The sequence below is a fragment of the Mercenaria mercenaria genome, chromosome 9 (genome assembly GCF_021730395.1).
Source record: "Mercenaria mercenaria strain notata chromosome 9, MADL_Memer_1, whole genome shotgun sequence".
NCBI classification, from domain to species: Eukaryota; Metazoa; Mollusca; class Bivalvia; order Venerida; family Veneridae; genus Mercenaria; species Mercenaria mercenaria.
In genome coordinates this window covers 59,661,260-59,681,353 of record NC_069369.1, presented here as the reverse complement: position 1 = coordinate 59,681,353, position 20,094 = coordinate 59,661,260, and the positions used below count along the sequence as shown (strand labels likewise).

At 32.3% G+C, this 20,094-nt stretch overlaps 1 protein-coding gene across 5 annotated transcripts in view; it reads right to left on the bottom strand.

The window, feature by feature from the left end:
- LOC123547234 (TWiK family of potassium channels protein 18-like) overlaps window positions 1-20,094 on the bottom strand; it is a 123,467-nt gene that overhangs the window by 18,266 nt on the left and 85,107 nt on the right. Inside the window, exon 1 of one of the 5 annotated variants that reach the window (XM_045334171.2) lies at window positions 506-606. The exons of the other annotated variants lie outside the window; for them this stretch is intronic. The gene's annotated coding sequence lies outside the window, so the exon portion shown is untranslated. Of the gene's footprint in view, window positions 1-505; window positions 607-20,094 lie in introns of those variants that run through there. 5 annotated transcript variants of the gene reach the window in all.

Here is a 20,094-nt window from a genome sequence, read left to right as displayed (position 1 = left end):
TGTTCATCGTACACAAATGCTACTTGAAAATGTTTCCTCATAGCATTTCATACTTTTTTTTAAAGTAAACATAACAGTTTATAATATATTAAACAATGATTATCGAAAAATGTATATACTTACACGAATTTTCTTCTAATGTCACTTGCACAAAAGGAATATCCAGTTTTATTTTATCCTACACACAAACACATAAAATTACAAAAGTGCCATTTATGCAAATGTTTTAATCAGAAACTCATTCTCCTGTAATACTATAAATGCCTTAGAAAATGTCTTTCTCAGCGAATTCCTGGCAACACCTATATCGACATTTATTGTTTCATTGTTAGAGCAAATTGAAAGTGCTAATATCTTATTTTATGTCATAGCAACTGCTCACGGGAAATTCAAAACGGTACGAAGTTAAACAAGGTTCATAAAACTGAATATTTCATACAACAACAATGCTACAAAATATGTAACCATTTCGCATGATATTTAAATATGTAAAACGTTTACTTACTGAGACGTTAAACCTATGATTACACGTGAAAACGCTCTCTCCTCTGAAAACATCTAATCGGATAAAACACATAGCATAATTTACATTTCATTTCAGCATAGCATAATTTACATTTCATTTCAGCATACATGTCTTGAAATAAAATCAGATAAGAACTCATGTTCGGCGCCATGCAGCGGTTATGTTGCAATCAGCATGTACCTAATCTCAAGACTGTTTATTACGGCGTTTGTTATTAATAAGAACCGTGGAGCTATTGGAAAATGACAGTTGTATATTTCGTATCATGATACATTTTATCTCAACCAAGCAAAAAAACTGATATAGAAAAATATTTGGCTTCAATTTGGAGTTAAAATGTGACTTTTTTTTGTTACCTGAGGCCTGTATATTGGAATACATCAAGTAGTGTAGCACATGGGGAATGGGTGATATCATGTGATTTTTTACCGATATGTGATTGGTTTATCGCATTTATGGAACGCCGTTTTCGCAATATAGCTGGCGAGCTATATGATATATAGAGAAATGCTTGTGATCTGAATTCCTCATTCATTATTTCATATGATTTATTCAAACATTCAGCAATAATCAATATTGATATTTAGTTGTGCATAAGAGATTTTTGAATGCTCTTAAATTTCCTGGTTCTGTGTTGTTTTACTCTATATGTCAATGACGTCCAGGTGAAGGCATGAATCACATTTGTGACAGCTCTAATAAATGTTTCAGTAGTCGAGGAATGTGACCAGTTTGAGATAAAAGCTATGTTATACATAAAAGGGAAATATAGTTATTTTGCTCAAAACAGTGACTTTCAGAATTAAGAAATACCAAAGAGCTATAAAAATAAATTTAGATTAGATTAAAAATAGATTATCTCCTGTTGCGATTCTGTGTATTTCATACTTATTTGGAAATGTATATTTCATATATCTACTTACGTAAAACAGGTAGAATGGAGTAATATTTCCTACATTAAAGCGTAATGGTACGATAAAAAAAAACAAGCTCGCTTTTCACCCATAAATTACTTTTTAGACTGTGGTCACACAAACATCAATAATAATTTCTGGTCTGTTTAACTTCTGGCCGCAGGAAATCTTTCGACTTGTTAAGTAACTTACTCAAGATAACCTTACGTACTGTAGATGATTTTGATACTTAATGTATTTCAGGTAATACTACAGTTTTAGATTTCATAAAGAGTGCATTCGTGGCCAAGTGGTTAAAGTTGACGTCTTCGAATCTCTTGCCCCTCACCGATGTGGGTTCGAGCCCCGCTCGGGGCGTTGAATTCTTATGACCCCGAAAAAAATAAAACTATTTCAGAAGGTGTTTTGTTACTTTAAATTCTAGTTCTGACAAATTAAGAACCTAGTTTGTCTAGTCAGCTTTTCATTTTCCTCTATGAGGAGTTTTCTTTAAGCAAGTTTTACCTTTTTAACAGTGAGCTTGTCAGTATACTTCAGATTAATATGTATGATTTGTTGCATAGACATGGTAAAGTTTAAAAATAAACTGCAGCTGTATATGTTGCTAGAATATTGAACCATGCAATGTGTTTATGTTTAAGATGGAGGTAATAATTTATTTGTTTGTGATCAGTGGCAACTTCAATATCATAACAAGTACAAAGAAACAATCTCATTTCAGACAAATTTTGTCCATTATTAAAAAGACTATACTCTGAATTAAGTCTCAGGAAATTTGATTTGATAATAGTTACTATACAGTACAATAAAGGCAATTCAAAAAGACATGAAAAAATCTAAAAAATAACGTAACTGCAGCTATTTCCAAAAGCATGAAATAAATAGATTGTAAAACATGAAATTAATAGATTATCACCTATATAAATTCATCTTACTTGGAACAACTTGGCAGGTTAGAGAACACATTTAGTACATTTAAGTACTCATCTGACACAGAGTCACCCAAAACTTAGTGACCCTGCTTAACACCAACTCTTGGCAATAATTCCATAAAAAAAATGCTGATATGCAATAAGACAAAATCTATGGTATTTCAAAAGGGAAATAAAATAATCATACAGTAACAAACTTTTCTGTCACTGCAAACGACTTGGACAATTAAAAAAACAAAACAATTAAGACATAAGATGCATTTATAATAATAGGCTTGTAATTTACCCTGTACTCAGCAAAATGTTTATAGATAAAGATAACGGCAAGATCGCCAGCTCTGTCTTAATCACACACGATGGTTTTGCCTTCCCATTTGATGGTAAAATTTTTCGAACTTACGCAAACAGATATGTAAGTTACAAACAAAACCTAAACCACCCATGAAATAAAAAATGCTGCCAGTGTCATATATATATATTATTTTATATCAGTCTCTACCAATACATTACAAATATACACATATAAATTTTACAAAAACATAAAATACATAGTACTGGCCATTCTTGAAATAGAATTATAATAGACTTTGTATCATATAGCATATCAATGAGGAAAACAGAGACATGACGCTCACACAGTCAATGATACTGGTTAGGACATTATATAGGCACAAGCTACAAATATTTACACAAAATCATGTTAAAAATCAGCTTACCATTGCTAACCTTTTTATTAAAAAACTGCAATAAAAAAAGTTACGATTTAATAAGATACTGAAGACTGTAAATCGTGGCACTAGTGCGCAAAATAAAAAATAAAATATTTTAAAATACCAATTACCCTCCATGATCAGGTCATGAAGAGACTGGTTAGCAATGATAATCTGCACTGTCATAAAAGAATATCTTACGTCATATAAGAATTTAACTTAATCTATTCATTATTTACATAGTAAAATTTGGTTTACTACTAAAACAAGCCACATTTTCATACAAAAGTAGTCCTCGCATTACATAAAAAAATGACCATTTGTAAACATATACTTCCTGTCATATATGTGTCCTAATTTATATAATGTTATCCACATCAGACTAATAAGTGCTACAGAATGACAGAGGAATCTTGAATACAAGACTTATGCGTGTGCGGCCTGCAGGTACACAACAAGATGTAAACCACCTGCGTTAATTAGCTCTTCCTGCAATGTTATTGTAGTTAATAAATAATTAGTAGACATATGTTTTATTAATACCAGTAACGCAATCCGTAGGAAAGAAAAACTATGCATTATAATTGATTACTTTACGACTAAATCTGCGCTTTCCTGTCAAACAATGCAGTGAAGTTTTCTTTACAGCTTGTGTGGGTTAGGATTGTAAAAACAGAGATTTAAGGATTTTAATTACATAAATTTTTTCAGATAAAATTTACTAGATAGAATTCTGAGAATACAGGTTTACCTCGTGGATTGACAAGGCCGCTTATATGGAAATGGTGTATTTGTGTTAAATATTCACTTTACATCAAAGTTCTCAAATATGAAATAAAAGCAAATGATTAAAGTTTGATAGAACTGCAACCTCGAAAAAAAATAGAGATTTACAACCATCAAAAACCGTTCGGCTTTGAAACTTGAAAACGACATCTTGTACTTTAAAATATGCCATTTAACGGACATACAATAACAGAAAATACCTAGAGCTATATAATGCTACTACGATATTTATTATACAATCAACATCTAAAGATTTGTATACTGTCTTAATATGTAAGTAAGGTTTTTGTAAAAACACAAATGCGATTACGTTTGAATATTTCCAGAATCATGTACAATTAAACAGGCACAAAATATAAAACGGCACGGAAAGTCTTTGCTGTCAACCTATAGCTTCTTAAATCCAATTTGATTTATAGTCTTAAATCTATAACGTAAATCAAGCACGAGGTGACATTTTCACAGACCTGCGCTGCTGTAATATGTCTCTCTGTACTTTGACTTGGTGTTCGTATACCCAGATGGGTGTTGTACATTTCATTACCTTTCATCAACAGACCCAGCCCAACCGAGACTGCTATTATTTGCTTGACTGCATCTTACGCTTCCAAGGGATCTTCTTAATATATACTTCGATGATTTAGTAGCTATTTATTTACTCGTAACAAATAAATGAATATAAAATACCCGTTCTGAGCAGTCTTCTAGCAGCACATTTTATTAAATGAATAATTATATTTTAGGTATGATTTTAGCAACAACAATGTTCTTATAACCTTCATATAACTCAAGTATTATTAATAAATGAATCCAGAAATACATGCATTTATCTTTGACGAGTTTGTTTTCATAATTTTACATAAACATCACTATTATACAAACGACTGCCAGGTATACGAGTCTGTACCAACGTATCTTTTCCTCTGATACATTAGCTAATTAATAATTTGTTGACACATGAATTATTTACGCTCAGTAACACGATTTGCTAGTTGTGAATAAAACGAAACAAAATGTAATTGATCGATGAGGCCGCGATCATATTGAATAGGACAAGTATATATGCGCTGGGAAAAATATTTCATGATGGACCTGTGAATTCTTTACTTGTGGGTGAAACAGGTCTCATAAACGTAAAAACGACTAGCTTCTACTGATTATAAAACATACCGTACGATTTGTTGTGAATTAACTGTTGTTGTACTTTTAGTAGTTCAATCGCCACCCTTGTTTAAGAGCAACATCTAAAAAACACGTATTTTTCATCCTCAAGTAATAAGTAAGGAGACTCGCCCAGTTTAATCAATCTAGACGCATAATCTAACTTTGTACATAGAGCGCTTAACTTCACCCGATTTACATTCGGAACATTTTCACGCGTTTCGGGCTTTATCGTATGTTTAACATGGGAAAAGATGTTGGAAATGTTTGTCTCATTGTTTATTTTTTTTTTAATAAAAATGTTACTGCTTTCATTGTCTACCACTTTTTTCCACCCTTGCCTGAAAAAACAGTAATGAGTTTGTACACTGTTCAGACAATTGTGCTCTGTTGAAATTTAACCAAACACAAGTTTACCTGCATAAACAGAAAGCATGATATGTCACCATGCGCGGATCCAGATGGGGGGGGGGAGTAGGGTGGTGCGGGGGTCCGGACCCCCTCTGGAAAATCTTTAAAAAAGGAAAGAAGACAAGAAGGTAATAAAATGTTTTTCGAAAAAGGCAACATTAGGACTGCATGTAAAGTATATGCGGCTGCTGCTACATACGACCCCGACATAATTCATTTTATTATCTAAAAGAAACTAAGAATTTTACCTCCGAGAAAGCTTGATTTTTTTATTTTCCCAAATTTAACAGGTTAGTCCATAAAACTGTCCCAGAACGCAAAAAATGAAGTGCTAAATTTCAAAATTTCCAGGGGGGGGGGGGCAGGGGATCGGACCCCTCTGAGAAAATTGGCTGTGTCCGTGCATGGTCACTATACCTGTCCAGAACTGGACATTATAGTAAACGCTTCTTTCCTGCACAAATGACAATTTCGCAACTTCCGTCCGGTTTGTACAAACTTCAGGCCGCGATAACCATTTGACTTGTTATCACATATTGAGTAATTGTAGTATACGTCTTATAGAAGGTTTTAAGTAGCGATCATTTTCTTTACATACAGGAAAGACGGTTTGCAAACTTAATGAAACCAATTCTTTCATTATGTCAACAACTAGAAGTTATCTCTAAACCGAAGGACAAAGGCCAAAAATAAATAAGTGTACGATAATCATGTACGAATAAGTCTTACAGGTATTGCGTTTCTGACACTATGTATCACCTATCAGACAAAATATTCCCGTTTTATGTCTGGTAAAACCGTATTGTTTTGTCAGAATGAGGTGTTTAACATTTAAAAACTCCAACCTAATTGTAGCATAAAATCATAAAATCAATCACACGAAAAATAAATAAAGATTCTTATCAAACAGTATCAGATAAGCGGGACCACAGGTGCAATTTCGATACGATGCCCTACTCGAGTGCGAACATACTTTTCACACAATCATTTAATTAATATTTTCTAAACATATAATACTATTTTCGAGATAAACCTATTTACTCTAAAATAGAAATGTGAAAACAATCATATTCACATGTTGTTTTGAGAGTTGTCAGTACCCACTTCTCGGCGTATTGTTTTGAAATTAGTAAGCGATTCGCTTTAAATTATATATCATAGGCACAATTTGGCGTTACCACTGCAAATCATGAACATTTCTTAGTTAAGGTTCTGAAGGTACCTGATATGATTTTAAATTTATTTCAAATATGTGAAAACTACTTTACGAATAATGCTTTCACGGACAAAACCATTTTAGAGCTGATGATATGTATCATAGCATGTGTGTAAATTAAAACATATGACCTATTTAGAGGTTTAAATGTATTCGTTCATTGTCTTCTTTTGACATATAAGCATTCAAGGAGTACCAAATTTGATAACAATAATGATAACAATAATGAAAAGTACTTAACCACAGTTCGAACTCCACATTTGCTTTTCAGTTTTACCTTTACCAAATATTGAGCATTTTACGTAACTTCCCAGAGCCGTGTGTTTTTAATAAGGTAACCCTCAAATTCAGTCAACGTTTGTTATTGATGTAATTCGCATTTAATTTATCATTTTAACTTATAAAATTAGAATGGAATATCTGCTAGTATTTTCTATATTAACGTAGACATTTCCTAAGAGGTGTGTAATGTTATAAATGACATTACATTAATGGATGTATTAGCTTTAAAAGTACATTCAATAGTAAGTCAATAATTTTCAAATAGATAGAATGTGTATAATTTTATAAATTGAAAAATATGCAGCAAAACTTATTCGCACCGCAAAGTATTCACTCGTTCTTTCTCCAATATTTCCACTTCCTGCAGAGCTCGTTCATATTTCTCATACACATCTGATAACATACAAATGTACAATTGTGGAAATGTATTTAAAGTCCGAATAATTATTCTCCAGAACAGTGTTTGCCAAAAAGCGGCTGGCGACAAACTGATTTTTATTTTCGGGTTAACTAATTGACTGTCACAACTCAACGTTTTCAGGTCTGATTAACTTTCAAATTGTTAAAATTTATTTCAATCAAATTGACACGGAATAGTGTGTCCAATTCGAGATGTCGATATCTTATGATGATAACCATATACAAGATGCGGAGACAGAGAAGCTATTCAATATTATTCACCCGAAATTCTGCTATGGAATTAAAAGAATGTAATGATGTACATTTAAATATAAAACACTGTTAGAAGGATTTCAATGTTCGTGATGAAATACACTGATGAGATATGAAAACGCAACAAACATATGCCTGAATAAATTTTTACTTCAAAAAGCACCGCCTATGTTCAGCACACACACATCTCATTACTCTACTACCCATTGTGTTCAAGTTTACTCATCACAACAGACCGTAAAATTAACGCAATGGGTATAGAGTATAAAGATTTATCTTGCCTCCAACAAGTTTCTTGCATTTCTATTGGTCAATAGACGTCACGTGGAGACAGGATATATTCCATATCCTGCTAGTATATTTCAGATATGAATTTTGATTAAAACAAAATGGCTGCCACTCTGCTGGCGTAATTGAATCAAGTCAGATTATCTATTAGCTCCAGCGTTAGTATCATTTCTGAGAGTAAATTTAGGTGTTCTCTTGCCGATTTCATTCTACTTAAGTTGAGGCTCATGAAGTTTGACAAAAGTTAGCCGTAAAAGTGGAATAACTCTGTATGAAATACACGGACGTTGAAATCTTGTTTTAAGTTAAATCATCGTAAAATAAAGGAATTGACATATTTATTACTCAGCAGTTTGTTGTAGGATCATTTAATCTACGTGCAAGATAAATGATTTAACAGGAAACGGGATGAAAGCGGAAGTATCAAGACATTTGTGACATCGTGAAATCTGGTGACTTTCGAAGGGATGGAACAAGAAGCTTTTTTAGTGTTTCTGATCTAAACCAGTTCATAACCTGTATAAATGTGCATTTTATGGCTGGTGTAAATCAACTATAAACAAAACGTGATGACCAAACAAATGATTGTAGGATTCCAGTCTGCACTGTAAGTAGCTATGTTAATTTACAAAATATGTTGATTATAGCATGTAAGTAAAGGGTAGTCGGCAAGATAAAATCGTGACACTGCTTGTTGGTGACAGGATACGGGATATACGCTGTCCCGAAAATCCATATCAAGCTCGAGCTATTAATGTGATATCGAAATAAGTAATTAAACTATTATTACACATTTCTTTATCATTCATCTCTTCAAAAATGCACATGAAACATAACCTGACGTTCATTAGCAGCTACGAAAGCAAACCGAAGTTGACAATAAAAATCTCGAATTTCGACTAACGCGAATTCTTGATAATTCCAATAGATATAGAATAAAATTAGTGCAAAAATCGACAGCCCTTCATTTTATATAACTATTACCGTGAAATTATAAGTAGCACATGTTATCAGCAGACAATCAATGTGAAGTTTAATTATTTCTTCCCCACTTGATACCTCGGCAAGTGTGAACTACTGCGCATGCGCAATGCTATCTTCATGCCCCGTTAAGACAGAAAGTTGTTTTGTATACACAGGTGAGTTTTCGTCATAAAAAACTAACATAAAACAGTTTTGTAATATAGTGGTTTATTGTAGACATGAAGAACAAACACTTAAATGATCTAGATGAAACAATAACAGGAATAACAACGAAATAAAGCGATATTACATGTGTCCGGAAACTGGTCCTGTCCGGAAAATTTTTCCCAACCAGCATGTGTTGAATATTTCAAGCTGATGCTTTTTGTAGTAAAAATATATTCAGGCATATGTGTGTTGCGTTTTCATACCTCGTCAGTGTATATTAATCATTTTCATTTACTCACAGAAAATAAAAGTAAATCAATAATTTTAACTGAATAAAATGTATCTATAATTAGCAAATAAAAGTCACCCCATCTCGGTTAACTGATTATTACCCAAGTGTGATGACGTAACACTTATCTATTGAACAACAGGTCTTATTACGAACGCAAAAAATGTACCAGGACACTAATTAAATATCAAGGCAATTTGCATCTAGGAACACACTTCAAAGTTAAGTGATTATCTTAGAAAAAAGTAGCCTTCATCATATAATTCCAACTAAAACTCTTCCTTTCATTAAATAGGTTATAAATGCAGTCATGTTTTGTTCATTCTCGACTCAATTTATTTCACTTTGAATATATTTGAAAGACATACCTATGTGGAGTTATTTTTTTACGAATTAGTTTGTAGATAAATTGTGACAAACATGCAAGAACTGCATTTCATTTTATTTGATTACAAAGCCAAAAGTATAGAATAAAACGCGTGTACTTTTCTTTCCCACATTCAATGTGTTTCTACTTTTCAATGGGTTGTGAATGCAACTGAAGTTTTACTGATTTAGCCGGAGAAAGAAGAAAATATATAAGAATTCTACAGTGCCGATATTACAATTCAAATTAAAAACAAATGTCTACTGTTTTCCTTATCTTTGCGTAGATTTATAGCATTCTCTCAAAAAGTTCTTTATAAGTCTTTCAGACATATATGTCATTTAGTTCTCACAGCATTAGTTCATAATTTGAATAGCAGTAATCGTCCTACCACTGCAGTATCTATACTTAAGACGAACTGAACGGTTGAAATTGAAAAACAATTAGTGTTGCACATTTAATAACCACTCGTGCAAATATTCGATCATACCGAGTCGTGATTGCATTCTTTGCCCAAAAGGACTTTCTTATTGATTCTTTTCAAAGTATGTTTTCAAAAAAGCGAGTCAATAATGTGACTTATGAATCAAATGTATTTTATTCTTGAGCCCATTGCGCCAATTGGGTCCTTCGTAAATACTTATATTATATGTATGTCGTAGTTTTAGACAGCATCTTATGTTTGCAATATAGCGTTTTATTACATAACAACTTATATAGTTTGTGCTACATCACCCGTTTATATCTAACATTATGTGTACTGGACTAATAAGCCACATTTAAAGATGAAACAGTGAAAGTTAATTTCTTATTCTGTCTAATTAAACACTTATTGAAGGACTTGCCATTCAATAAGAGTATATAAAATAAAATATCTGACAGACTGGTATCCTTACCACATTTAGATCTATATATGAACAGGACAAAGTAATTACTTTAAAGCCATAACCTACGTTCGAGTACAAAGTACAATATCCAGGTTCTATTAAAAGTACAGTCTTGAATCACAGCTTAATGTGTACTGAAAGAACATCCGACTGTTTGCCATAATATCTAATAGAGAAAAACAAAATAAAACGATGTTGTAGTTGTACAACGGAAATTACTGCAAAATTTGACAATTAATTTGAAGTGCATATGAGCCACGCCGTGAGAAAACCAACATAGTGGGTATGCGACCAGCATGGATCCAGACCAGCCTGCGCATCCGCGCAGTCTGGTCAGGATCCATGCTGTTCGCTAACAGTTTCTCTAATTGCAATAGACTTTGAAACGAACGATGGATCTTGACAGACGCGCGATGGCAGGTGGTCAGATCCATTGGTCGCAACCATTATTGTGTTCCATGCACGGTCATATATGTATTTTACTTCAAACGTAAATAAGTACTCGCAATCGGATATGTTCAAGTGAAAACTGTATGCTTTCTATCTTCTAAAGTGTTTGAATATATTTGGTGCTTCTGTTACAGTGATAAAGATTGAGGAATGGCATATGAAAGGTCTTTCCTAAATAAACTCTCCCTTTTGCCCATCCGCTTTAGAAGGTTGATTGTCTTTAGAACTGCTAATAAATTCGTATATTTTACTAGACAGCTTTTATAAAGTTTAAGCCTATTCCTTTTCATTTTTAAAGGAATGTTTTTTTTTATTTTTTTTGCATTTCAATTACATTATCAGTCTAAAAATAAACTACTTACTGTACTTTTGTAAATAAAAGTTCATCTAGATATCCATAATTGCAATAATGTATCGGTAACTTATACAACTCGGTATGAACAAGTTTTCAAAATCATTTCTGTTTAAAATTATAAAGATGTGTTAGCAATTCAGCTTCTAAAATATTTATGCAGTCCATGAATTTATGTATCGAGTGAACGTTTTATTGTGTTTGCTAGTCGGCTACACCTTTGTGAATGTTAAATGCGGTTCATGTAATACATAAAATACACTTCCACGAGAGTAATTAAAAAAGGATATATGATATAGGCATTTCTACAACAGAACGAGCACAATTTCCCATGAGATTGATCATATAAGGTTACAAACTATACTACAATACCAAAGTATGTAAAAATGGTCTAAACTATATCTCCAGAATATATAGTAATTGTTTATTAATGGTATCTGCGTCATGAACGCGACTTATTTGACTCAACAGTTAAATGCATATCTTTTTACAAAAATTGAAACCAAACCTAAACAGGTTGAAAAACGAGAATATTTCGTTACCAGCAGTAAAACATCATTGACAATGATTGTCAAACAAATGGCACTTCATTTGTTTTGAAGAAGCAATTTGACAACTTGCAGACAACCTGTCAATGGCACAAAAACAAACAATTGATTTTTTTTATCATAACAGAAATTGGTAAGGGTAAGCTGCTTCTTAAAAATTCTTTTAAAAATGACCTGCCTCCAAAATGAGACTTGCAAGAACTGTATGAAACATGGATACTGTAGGAAAAACGGAAGCGTTTTAAACTGAATGTATTTTTTTTATATGTTTTAAAACAGTTTAGTGATATCGTAACGGAAGTGAAATCTGCTGATAATTGAGACTAATACAGTTGCATGTAAATGCACTTTTTTGTTCCAATGAAAGTGTGCCAGCAGTTTATGTTTTAGATTGTTTTAGTACTAATGGGAAGTTTAATGTAGTTATAAACAACCATATTACCTGGTAATAATGTAAGTATCTCGTTGGCACAGTTTATGAAATAACTATAACCATGACAAAGTACTTCCGGAAGTGATAGAAAAATTATAAGTACTCAAAAGTAAGCTGTCATTAACATCAATGCCATTCTTTGTACTACTTGCGTTTTGTTTACATTTATGATTAATTTTATTTTATGATATCACTCTATGCAAGAGGTTAAGTACTATAATGATGGATAAATTAGTCATCAACATTAAATATAAAACATCAGCCACATATCCTTTGACATTATATAGCATAATATAAAAAAAAACATAATACTTCTTCGCGATTGCACGTCTCCGTTCCTGTCAACATGTGCCGCAATCATACGGACAGTGCTTGAATAAGTATTTATTCTTTGTCTGATTCTTTACCACAGATGTGAGTTTTGTCATATGCGGGACGATGAAAATGAATTTGAGAACAAAATAAAAACGTTTTACTACTGCAGGAATATCGAAATGTAACCTGTAAATAGTTTTGAAATTTCTAAACTGACGTAGTGATGTTTACACTCAGTCACTGAAATATATAGAGACAGCGCAAAAGAGAGTTAATTTCGTTAAATCAATCTTTTTTTAGGGATATCAAGAATTGTTTTGTTATTTAACAAACACATTATATATGTGTAAACTTTACTTGTTATATCTAAAGTTATAAAGACAATATGATGGCGTCCGTGTTACACAAATGTAGGTGATATATAATATGAAGAGTAAATTTTATTTATGTTGTTTATTTTAATACAGACAGTAAAGGTAACAACGAAAACATATTGAGTTCAACTAACAGTCTGGATCTAAACTTATGCTAGTCTTTCTTTGTGCACTATTACAAAAAATGTAATAATTTTAATCTTCTGGTTTATTTCAGTTATTGTGACAGCCGTCTTGGTACTACCAAATATCAAATATCTGTTCTGCAGTGACATTTGTGTCTACTCTCAAATGATAAATTACCCTACAGTATTACTAGTTTCTACAAGTTATTGTCTAGATAGCTAGCCGAGGTTTCTCTATGATGCCAAGTAAAAATATTGGGAACACATGGCTGGATATCTGAATTATACAGCAAGTAAATTTTAAATCATTGTCAATTCTAACTAATGAAAAAAGCTTATCTAAATACTAGTATGTTGCTTATTAATAAACTATGTTATTTGTTGGATATCAGAAACCGTAAACAAGTACTTGCAACACAGCACACTTTCATTGCAAGAGATGATTCAAACACATTTTCCGGCAGTCTTGCTGTATTTTAAGAACGGAAACATCAAAATAGCGTGTTACTTATTAAGACATTTGATATACTAACGAAAACAACATAAAATGATTGCTTGTTTATAGCATAATGTTTTTAGCATACACAATTTAATAGAAAAACGCATAAAAAAAATCCGTTTAAATGAATCATGTCATATTTATCTTGCTGGGTATATTTTGGTGATATATATCTTTTGGCAAATCATAACATACCTGTATATATCAGTAACTGATCTTTGCCGATCACTGAACAACCAGATGCTGATGTGAAAGCACATACTGTTATCTTAGAAGGAAAACTAAATAAGTCAACTTTCTCACTGTGAACAACTAGGAATATTAATGACACAAACTAGGCATTTTGCCACATAACAGACATGCATCCCTATCTCAGTGAATGCTTGTAATTTATCCATCGTCACCTTATAACATTCATTCTATAGCCAGTTGCTGATAGTCAGCACAAAACATAACACTGATTCGACAAAAAACATATCACCAGGTACTCTACCTAACAGACACACGATAGTTTTACCTTCATATGAGATAATAATTATGTAGCAAAATAATGTAAACTTCAAACTCAATCACCCTTAAAATACTAAGCACTATTCGAGTCACATGTGGAGCCTTTAATATAACTAACATCAGCTTCATTGAAAATGAAATGAAAAACATGTACCTTGGAATGAACAAGGTTATCCATGTAAACAAGAGAACATTTTTGCAAGATAAAAACAATGGCTGTATGCGCTGATTTATTTCTTCTTCTCATATTGTTGTCTATCAATTATTTGTAGAAACACTCAATATTATTACAAGTAATGAATAAGAGAGAAACTACATAATTATCACGAATTATAATAACTGGTTACCAATATACGTCATTTCACGGTCAAGAGAGAAAACTAATTCCGTTTTGCTTTCCAGTCATACCGGCTGTCCGAAAACTAGTGCCTCTTTGTATAACAATAATTCCACTATTGTATAGATCAATTTGCACTTAGTGTAATTCTTGACAAAATGTGAGTTGTAAGTTCATTTTGCTATAAAATGCCGAGACTGTCAGTTTACTGCTGTTATTGATTGAAGTTTCATACAAACTGTTGCTAATAGAAAATTGTACGGATTGATATATTTAGCCAGTTTAAAAAAAGTTATATTTTGATTCAAATCCTTTTTTAGCATTAAATGCCGAAACTGCATGTGTAATGTAATTACAATGCAAACCTAGTGAGGTCGAATCATTCAGAAAATAAATGGAATGATATTGAAATATTTTCTATCAAACATTTGCAAAAAAACTGTTCATGATTAGGTATTCCTTTGATCGTCGTCGGATAAAATATTACAATGAATGAAATGGAAATTCACTGTAAACTAGAGATGCTTTTGAGAAAAGCGCAAGTCTCCCATAACTGCCCCTATCAAAAATGTCTAGTTTCTCTGGATGGTCTAGACGAATGGATCCAATTAGATAGTCTGGACGAGACGACCCAGTCAGTAATTCAAGGGCCAAAATACAAAAGGGCCTGGACGGATTTGGCTAGTTATCGAACTTGGCCGAGGTCTTATGGTCAAACACATTTTGTTTAAGTTAGGTTAAGATCGGATGACAAAGAGTTCGGACTTAGAGTTCGGACAAGCTTTGTGACAGACACACTGACACACAGACACATATACTGGAGTAAATCAATATGTCTCCCGCACCACTGTCTTGTAGGAGACATAATAAATCCCTTACGCTGGTTTTGCCATAGTTAGACAGCACATTTATACCATAATAGCATTTTGTATAAGCATCATGGTATGTAACAATATTTTGTAACATTTCTACTCTGTTTTATATTATTATCATTTATCGGTTATTTGTTACACATAATGTGTTTAAAAGGTTACAGGTTCCATAAATATATGAACTCTTTCGGACTCCTTACTTTTATAAATGAAAGAACATTTCTACTAAAACTAGATGTATTACCTGTGAACTTTATTTCCGAGTATTCTAAATTCATTTTCAAATTATATGAAGCACTGGCAATTCTGTTATGATAAAGGAAGAAGTATTATTGCAAACACTGTAAGTCAATATTCTGTAATTTACGTAATGACTGATTACTTCCCTTGATTTTTTAATGACGTAATGTTTACGTCTTCTTTAAAAGATAACATAACAAATGTTAAGACAAATATGGATTCTAATTAAATATCAAGGAAATCTACATTCTAAAGCACAGTTAAGGGGAGATATTTGCTTTCATCATTAAGCTCTTTCGTAACGTATACCTCGCTAATGGATGAAAGAGTACTTTACACTAAGATAACTATGAAGCATCTTTTTATATATTTTGTCACATACCAATAAACAGTCATGCTTAAAATATTACATTTGTGTCGCTAAACCGCCTATCATATAATGTGTACAAAAATCTTTATTATCTAAAAACACTTTTAGAGAAATACGGATTGTTTTTGTTCCGAAGAAATTGCGCTTTGAGAAATATGAATTGTTTAGTTAATGAAAAGTTAGTATGATACCTGATCACATACTCATATACTTCTGATTAGAAGGGTCACATCCATTTTATATAATTGTCGATTTGTATGTTACATTTTATGCATGTATGTGAATGAGACTTAAATAAAGATTGAAACTTGAAACTATTCTAGTGATAAACATTACCTGATAATGCAAGTATCTCACTGGCACAGGTTAAGTATCAATCTTTATGAAATAACTATATCATGACAAAGTACTGTCGTAAATGATAGATAATTATAAGTACTCTGATGTAAACTGTCATTAACATCAATGTCATTCTTTGTACCATTTGCGTCTAAAACCTGTGTCTGTGTTGTTCATTAGAATACGGACAGTCAAGTAATATTAGTAGAGGCCACTTTACGATAACTTATTAAACAATTAATTAGAAAATAAACGTACTAGAACAATCATAAGATTAGCTATCTTCTTGAATTTCTTCACCATCTCAAATAAATGATAGAATAGTATGCAACTAACGTAATTGCCTGAAGACCTTGTCCTTGAGAAACAAAACTCCATACCGTTATATTCCACAGAGAACGCTGTAGACAACTCTACCAATCATGCACGAATAAATAAAAAGTCCATATATCAGATATTAGTCTGCATTTTAGTCCATACTTTTTAACAATTGTCCACTAGAATATATTTGTATTTGTAGAAAATACCCACTACTTGGTAATGTTCAGTAGCGTGTATAATTATGTGGCATAAACAAAAAATAAAAAAAAGTTATTACAATTAAAAAAAATAATTTCCAATATATTTCTATAGTAGCAAAATCAATCGGATCGAGCAATCGATACGCCGATAGCGTAATTTCAAAGGAGACAATTTCATCGATAAGCCAGCGATTTGGCTATGAAAGCTGGCAAAGTTACGGACAAGATAAGATTTAAGCTTTTACCTTTACCCTGCTCAATTTCTAAAAATGGACTAGTCCATCATTTAATTTGGGCAGTACCGCTTACTTTTCTGTTTAAAGGGGTGTCCACTGAATACGTACTGAATGAATAGCGAACAGAGAAGACCATGATCAGACTGCACGGATGTGCAGGCCGATCTTGGTCTGCACTGGTCGCAAAATCAAAATCACTTGCCGCCGGCAGGCTAACGGTTAGGAGTTGAGAAACTGACAAATCATATTTAAAAAGCATACATTTAAGTATAAAGTATAACAAAACTGGCGTCTTCAGTCAAAACTGACGCCCCAATTTATCCAATAGATATGTTCCTATGAATAATTGTCTAGCAAGCTCTTAAACTGACGTTAATGCTTGTCGGAAGAACAATCCGATGTGATGATTTTTAGATATTTATCACAGCAACATCTGCTGGGTTAAATGAAACGCTGTTTCGTTTTATTTTATTCAGTATACGACTTGACAAGTGGTTCTACTGTCTGACAGCTTAAAAAAAGATATTTTAAATTATTTGGAGTACTTGTATTTATTGACAACCATTTATGAATTACTTGTGAAAGACCAGCTGCACATTTAAAACAATATTTCTGTATTCAGGATTGAAAACCTCCTCTGGAAAATATGATATAATTTACGAAGGAAATGTTTTAGATATAAGTATCTGGTGCTGTTAATAGTATTTGGGTACTAAATATTCTCACTGTTTAAGGAATGTTTACAATTTATCATGTACAATACATCAGAAATAAGTTGACAATATTTATATAGAAGAGTCAGAAGAAATTGCAAGGTCTTTGTCATATAAACTTAACACTGTGCCTGATGTACCCATTGCAATCAAATATTTCTGGTAACTAGATAGATAGGTAGATAGCGATGTTTACATGCTATATAAATGACATAATTAACCCGATTCAAAAAGTCTATTCATTTCACAAGTGAGACGTAAAACAACAAAAAGAAAGTTTTCTAAACTGAACTGGCTTCAATATTATGTTTGAAATCACTGAATCTTTTAACTGAAATTAATGTTGGCGGCAAGGCAATGTCTTAATGAAATAACTGATGATGCTACAGATCTGATCGATCCATTAGACAAATACAAAACGAACGTTTTCTTAGACATGATATGATAAGCAAATATAATGGGTTTGTAATACTCTGTCATTATACTTACACAAAATAGCATTTTCGTCTTTATTCAACAGATATGATTGGCGCCGTTCTGACTAATGGATTATTAGCGTTTATTAAACGTTCTTGTTATGATGTAATGATATTTTGTTTATTTACGTTTAAGTGCTTCTTGGATTTGTATCAGTTATTTTATGAATGGTTAAATATCTGATTCTCCTCTGCTTTTATGACATATAAGTATCCCATTGACACAGGTTAAGTGTCCATCTTTATTTAACAGCTGTTGACAGGATGAAGTACTTTCGAAAATGATAGCAAATAATAAGTACTACTGTGACAGTACACTAGAACTCGTTCAAAATTAATAAAATGTCGTTAACATCATAGCAATGCTAGTTATCATTTTCTTGTTTTTATTTATTTAGAAGCACGCGAGAACATTGTTCAATGATTAGATATATTATCATTGTAACACGCGGTAGCCCGCATGGAGAGCGCTGATCTACCGATCGCGGGTTCATGTGTTTCATCCCCGGGCGGGGTGTATGTTCTCTGTGACGATTCGATAAAGACACTGTGTCTGAAATCATTCGTTCTGCACCTCTGATTCATGAGGGGAAGTTGGCAGTTACTTGCGGAGAACAGGCATGTACTGGTACAGAATCCAAGAACGCTGGTTAAGTTTACTGCCCGCTGTTACATATAATAATAATAACAACTGAAATACTGTTGAATAACGGCGTATATAAAGGCAATTTGGGGGCAAAACTCCAATGATGAAGTTTAGATCGCGGGATTTGACACAATGTCATGAAAACCGAATCCTAAAATTTCAAAACTTCAATGTCATCGACAGTCTGGGGTTTACTTTCAAAATGCATAATTTGGAAAATCACCCAACGTCCTAAAATAATATCAAAGAAATAACAGACTTAAACAGACTTTAACATTTATGTCTATTTCATAATAAAACAGAACTTTGCATTGATGAAAAGAAACATAAATAGCGATTTAAGTGAACGATTCGACGTAGGGTCACATAATTATACAAAATTTGAATAGCCACAGGAGGTATCTCCTGTGAACAGAACATTCAGTCTGAACACAGACTAGAGGCGACGACGCATCTTTATCTTCTTAGAAATCTTCAGCAAATTATCGCTGCTGTTTAAACTGAAATCTTTACCAGTAGTTCTACTGGGCTGTGAGTTTTTAATTAACGACAGTTGAAAGGGCATTTATTTCTTTTACTTCGTACTTAGTCTAAATGATGAATTTATTTGCCAAATGTTTATCTTTTTAAGCTCTAATACGCACGTTTATTTCAGAGCAAATGATAAATACGTACATGTTTGTACATAGATAATATTGTTTTTATAATAAAGAATCACGAAATCAAAATTTCGAACATTAATTGATTAATAATTTATAGTTGCTATTAAGTTTTAAATTTGTGGCTCATGTGTTTCACTTTATTATCAGTTGGTTTTAAAATTAAATGAAAGAGAGCATGCGAATAAAATTGTTTGTCAGCATCTAGGTAATGATAGTATAAAATCATAATCGCATTTATTCTGCGAAAAATATTGTAATGAAACAGACATTATTTCAACGGTTAAAAACAATACAGATCAAATAATTTAAGATGTGTGAAATATTAAAACTTAATTAAACCCAAGACAGTCGTATTTCTAATTGTTATTGTCTGTTAAAAAATTTACTACATCAACAAATGTTTCAATTTAAGTTTACCGATCCACCCCCGTGAAATCTGATATGATAAATGTAGTTATGTAATTTGAAACTTCATCGGCCTATTAAAAATAACCTTAACTATTT